The sequence below is a fragment of the Hyposmocoma kahamanoa genome, unplaced genomic scaffold, assembly GCF_003589595.1.
Source record: "Hyposmocoma kahamanoa isolate Upper Pololo Valley unplaced genomic scaffold, ASM358959v1 80, whole genome shotgun sequence".
Lineage (NCBI taxonomy): Eukaryota > Metazoa > Arthropoda > Insecta > Lepidoptera > Cosmopterigidae > Hyposmocoma > Hyposmocoma kahamanoa.
In genome coordinates, this window is record NW_020654051.1 from 7,216,165 (window position 1) to 7,222,895 (window position 6,731).

The window sequence follows — 6,731 nt, forward strand, 5'->3', positions numbered from 1 at the left end:
GTTATTACGAACATTGGGTAGTTGACTGTATGATTTTTTTCTTTTGCCTGTTTACATAGTTCATTATTAGTAGGTAGATTTAAAAGCTTAGAGAAGAGGACAGTAATGGATTTTCATACTTATTTTGAAGGCTTTAGCTGGGAAGAAGTCGCATAAATGACTAACTTTCCGTGTTCGGTTTTTGAAAGTAATGTAAACATTTCCGAGCATGTTTGAGAAAAGTGATTTATCGGTGATATGTGGATTTAAATGATCGTATGTAAATGAGCAATGACATACACACGAAATATACTTAATAATTGTTGTTCTCTCGTTTAAAAAAAAAATTTACGTTAACTTAACAGACTTTTTAGGTTTTCGTGATTGTTTGCTGAAGAAATCAAGAAAACTAAGTAAAACAGTAACACAAATGTTAATTTACAAAGTTCGAGAGTTATTATTTCCAATGAGAACAGACGAACTACCCACGTAATTCAGAATCAAATAAAAATGTCTAAGAGCCAGAACTTTACCAATTTTCCGAGAACATATTTTAAGATATTCAAAACGTTGTTTTTTAGTCCGGCTTGATCTACACAGTCTGGAGAGATCTTTGCCATTCGGTTCACCGGCTTGCTAAAAGCAGAGTTTAACCAGAACTTTGTTTTGTTTCAAGTTAAAATTTCAACCCTCATCACAGCAGCTCAGCTGTCACTTCGTAAACAATCACTCGACACGAACGCTGTTTATTTTCGGAGCTTTTGTCATTTGCCCCGCGAACAGGATAAAGGACCGTTATCGAGCGGAGTTTAAGACTTGAATACGACTAATATTATTTTATGCAATCGTTGCATAATGAGGAGAAGTCGAGTACCGAAGGTACGAGTTTTAAAATCTACAACACCGGCACAGATTACAATAGTGATGTCAAATCTCAATTCATTATCGAAAAAAATATAATCAAATGCGAGTCGTACAATTGCAAGAGGTAGCTGATTAAAAAGTTTTAATAAAATGAGAAAAAAAATGTTTACTTAATATATCGTCAATTCGAAACAGCTTTGTTTTACATTGAGCTTTGACGCGAGTTTGCCGGAAGTAGAAGTTGTGCTGGTCAGCGATCCCATAAGTGACGATCGTATTATATCACATTTTAAAAAATTTCGAAAAACAAATGCCGAGTCGTAAAATTATACATTTCATAAATTTTACTGCACGTCACTATTGACAACAATGTACAGCAATTAGCTCCTTCGACGTTGTTATGAATTGATACGAAACTTGATGAGCGGACAAACGGCCATCATAGCGTGCCTGTACTTATAATTTTGTAATGATTGCATACAATACTTTTTCTGCAAGTATATAAAATAATGAAACAACAAAAACAAACAAAACAAGCATTATTTAGTACATTTTGCTAGCAATCCATGATAACAAAGGCAATTTTTGTAGAAGTTTTCACCCATTTATTTGTGTAGGCAAAGTTTCTACCGTACAGCCTCTTCACATATTTAGACGAAAGCCAGACGAACGCTACAAGACAAAGAATCAAAGAGATAGAATAGAAGCGCCCAAATACCGCTTATATTTTAACCAATCAATTTTTTAAATAAAAGATTATGGCTCGGTTGCAAGATCTTTAGTCCAATTTAACTCATCAGGAGGCAGTAGCAGGAGGTAGAGCGTTTGAGTAGTGTCATGTTTAATATTTTTTATTAGCAAAAATACAATGTTCTTTTTTTGAAACTCATTATATAGTTCTGTGTGCAGAACTGTAGTACTGTATATAGAATTGTAATGAAACTTTTCAGTTCGGTACCGAGTACCATAGACATTAAAATTTTGTTCTGGACTAAAAAGAGCGCCTTTGTGATATGCTTTAGGAAATTATAATGGACAGACGTAATGTCGTCTTCTCTTCTTCTCATTTAAGAGCTTGGCTCTTGTCGGTGGAGTAATCTCCAATCATCTCTGTTTAGCGCTTAAGCCTTAATTTCCTGATACGATACGACCTTAGAGTAATAACGCATAGAATGATAGTTTCATATCAAACGAACTGTCACAAGTGAGGCAAAAATCAAATTCATGTAGGCTAGTTTTAATAGTAGGTTAATTTTCGGTTTTAGTGAATATTTATATAAAAATATAAGTTGAAACGCGTTACTTCCTTGTGGAATGTGATGTTAGTATCTATTTTATGTTTGTCTGACGTATTTTTAGCTCGTGTAGGCCCTTTTGGCGCGCTTCAATTTGCCTCACTTAGCGTGTACGGACTAGGTTTCTATGCGTTATTATTCTAAGGATACGACATTAACTTTTTCCATTATCTACGTAATGTTGTACCCTTAGTTTAATAAAGTCACATGTGATCCATCAACAGTACTTTTATCATATGAAAGTCATTAAAATAGTACGAACTAAATTAAACAAATTATATATAATGTGAAATTTTATATCTCTAATATTGAAGCATAAAAAAGTATCGACTAATTTCGCTCGTAGAATCTTTAAACCTGTCTTTTTTATTTAATACCAAGTGACGGGACGAACAAGTCGTGCGCCTGGTGGTAAGCGACACGTCTATCTATAACAGTTACAGTGCCACACGAGCTTTAAATTGCAAAGATCCTAGGGACACTGCTACTGTGTCCTGCACCCGGAGACATACGTTGAAAAGTCCCATGTGCCTGTAATTTCACCAGCACCCTTACTCTTCTAAGCCGGAATGCTGTAATGCTCATGTTGCTGCTTGGCAGCAGAAATAGGTAAGGTGGCAATACTTCCTGGATGAACTCTTTCACAAAGAGCTCGTCGTCATTTTGCAGATGTGGCAGTTGTTACATCAAAGATGATGCATATTTATTGTTTGTTCAGAAATAGTATGTAAATGATACAAGACAATAAAAGTTCTTTCACATCGGCAAAAAATTGCACTAAAATGTACTGCGTTCTTCTTTTAGAAGTGCCTAGTAGAGCTCCTTGTGAAAGAGTTCGACAAGGGAATACTGCCCCCTTACCTGTTTATGACTTTAGGAAAAGTTGGAGTAGCATGGTGTCTGAGTAAACTTATGTTGAAGTAAAATATAGTCGGAATAGCGTGTGTCAAGTTCAGTCTTAGAGTCGTAAAATCACATGTGGCTTTATTATTCGTATAACCAAGGTAGGAACTTTTTTCCCTTCATGTTCTTTACAGGTCCTAACCTATAAAGAACCCAAAACGTTGCATAGTTTGAAAAAACAAAACACGATTTGAGAAAACAAAACAGAACGCCACAACCGCACAAATAACGGTACATTATTTGTAGTCGTTACATTTTTTTTTGCTTTTTGTCTGTTTTGTCTTATTTTATTTTTATTTTCTTTTTGTTTTTGCATTTTCTTTTTTGTTTATTATTTCTTTTCATTTTGTTTTGCTTGTCCAAGTGTTTTCAATTTTGTTTGTGTCTATGTGTTGTGGCGTTGCAATAAATTTGTATTCTATTCTATTCTATTTATATCCGAGAAAAAGATTTTATCTTTTCTAACGCAGTTTCATTAATTTTAAAAATATCAAAGGGACACAATAGTTTAATAAAAAAAACATAAGCGTATTTTTAAATTTCATTTTCATCGGAGTGTCGATATAAAAATTGATTGACCCAAATACCGCTTTTATAACTCATGTACCTGATTCATGTATTAAAACACAAATAAACGATAGTTCCACCTGTCATGTACAGAATTATCTATGATAAAATGTGTATATTAGTATCTAGAACATAACCACTTTTTATAGTTCTTTCCGATCTTCCGTGCAGGATAAATAAATAAGAGTTTATATATTATTAAGTAATTACTTTAGGGACCGTCCATTTACTAATACAGTTGGTGCCCTCATTTAGATACCCACTATTTGTATAGTACTTCCTACAAATGTTGGATACCTAAGTTAGGGCACTGACCCTACCTTCTTATGAATAACTAATACTGCATACTTTCAAGCCATACACATAAGTTTTGTCTTTAAATAAATTCTTTTTGATTTTAAATTCATATTTTTTTGCAAGTTGTAGTGAAAACATCGAAATCAAAAATAGATATCTCATAATGATATTCATTCACTGCGTTAATTATTATTTTAATTTCCAGCCAATTATAAAGTTTGAAGCGCCAAGTACAAAATTGTCTCATTTGAAGGATAATATCCTCCAGCACTGCCGTCATGTTACATCGACATAGTATATAAATAAAGGAATACCAAACATATTTTGTTCACGTTGTCAACCCAGTAACAACGCAGTTTTTTAAAAAATATGAAAGCTGTAATCTATATTTGTAAAAGTTAACATGTAGTTCATCCCGTATATATTATATTATTATTCATATTGTTATACCCACTGCCGCAAAAGTTTCTGAAGTATTAGATCCCACTTCTGGGCACGAGTCTCCACTAAGGAGGGTTTTAGTAGCAGTAGAGCTCCTTGTGAAAGAGTTCGTCCAAGGCAGTATTGCCACCTTACCTATTTCTGCTGCCAAGCATTAATGTGAGCATTACTGCGTTCCGGTTTTGAAAGGTAAGGTTGCTGGTGAAATTGCAGGCACATGAGACTTGTCAACTTATATCTCAGGGTGACGGCCGCAGCGGCAGTACCCCTTAGATCTTTGCGATTTAAAACTTAACCCCTCAAAAAAATTCAACCAACTTCAAATACCACAAACACTCACTACTCTGACAACAAATCACGTAATACTTTTTATTTATTTTTGTCTTATTTCTTTCGTTCTTATTTATACAGTATTATAGTTACTTATTAATGAATCTATCTACATTTGTAGTATGTTTTTACAATTAGAACGTGACAATTCTTGTCCAAACCTGTTACCTATAATTTTAATAAAATACTATTATTAGTATGTACTACTTACTGACCGGTTTGAAGTTTTATTTTACCACAAAAAAATATTGGTACTTAAATATTTACAATATCAAATCTGTCATTTTTGAAGTCAGTGCCAGCATGGTGCCAGCCACCAGTGCCACTCAGAGTTTTAAATTGCAAAGATCTGAGGGGCACTGCCACTGCGCTCGTCACCCCGAGACATAAGTTGAAGTCCCATGTGCCTGTAATTTCACGAGCACCCTTATTTACCCTTCAAAACCGGAACGCAATAATGCTCACATTACTGCTTGACGGCAGAAATAGGTAAGGTGGTAGTACTTCTCTGGACGAACTCTTTCACAAGGGGCTCTCCTACTACTACAATACACATATCTACCTATAATACACATGATCTCCTCCTTTTTTGAAGTCGGTTAAAGCAACAATTATCTAATGTAAGTTAAATCTAACTATTTATTTACTTAGAAAATGAAACTATTTCGTCTGATCTAGATCGTGTTTATTTATTTTTTCAAACAAAACAACGGGTCGCCCTTTACAGTCCCGTGGTATGTTTTTTTAATTATTTTATTTATGATACGAAGTGACTGGATGAACAAGTCGTACGCCTGGTGGTAAGTGACACGCCTGTCCATAACAATTGCAGTGCCACTCAGAGCTTTAAAAAGCAAAGATCTGAGGGGCATTACCCCTACGCCCGTCACCCTGAGACATAAGTTCCACAAGTCCCATGTGCCTGTAATTTCACCAAATATGTATTTCGACATAGGTATACCATGCAAACACAACAAGCAGAACAAAGAAAAAATTCTATGGCAAAATTTGTGAAGTCCCAACGTGCAATAAACACCGTCGGTGAACTACGGCCCTAAAAGCTCTCCCTGGTGAACACCTAGGACCGGTCGTATTATATTTCAGCGACGCTTTTGTAACAAAACGAAGATCAACAATATTTTTGAAAATGAAATGACGTATACGTGATATTTATTTTATATCATGTTGTATTTACTCTATTTGAAATTTACTATGAGCTTTTCGGTGAAGGAAATCAAAGTGGAAGAAACCTGCACAAATCTGTAAAGCAATTTAATGATGTATAAGAAGTTCTCATACCTCGAAGGGATAAGTTCAAAGAGTTTAACATCCTTACATTAATGTCACAGGACATTTATGAGAATATTCATTTATATAAGAAAAATTGTGACAGACATAACATTAGTACGAGGTATAAAAACAAACTAGCTGTTCTTGAAAGTCGTCTTCACAAAGTCTCAAATTAATTTAAGGGGCAATGTATACGCTTCTATAATAAGATTCCGACTGATATTCAAAAATTGTCATTTATTTTAGGTTATTATACAGCTTCTCCGTCCGTAATCCGTGGTAGCGACCTGAAGAGATAAAGGAAGTGTGACGATATCAAATGTCTTTTACTTACCTGTGAAGAAAAGATTCTTGACTTTGACTTTGACTTATTGGACCGCGTGGGAACTACAGCCCAAGCCCTCCCAATGTAAGGGAGGGCCTGTGCCTAACAGTGGGACTATGTATAGGCTATCTATTATATATTATCATGATCTTTTTACTACCATGATATTCATATATTTCTTGTGAAAATACTCCACTAGTAGCCTCGGTTAGACAACAGACGCTGCTTATAGTCGGTGCGAAGAAATGTTTCTTTGTGTTTGTTGAATCTTTGTATCCATAATAATGACATATACGTATGTATAACATTGAACACCAATGTAATGAAATGAAAATGGTTTATGTGCAAGCAAACACGGTAAGTGGTGCTAAAAGTGCATAAAACTTGGTCTCAAACACAAGCATGTTGCAGCCGTTTCTGACATGCAAAAATTCTTTACA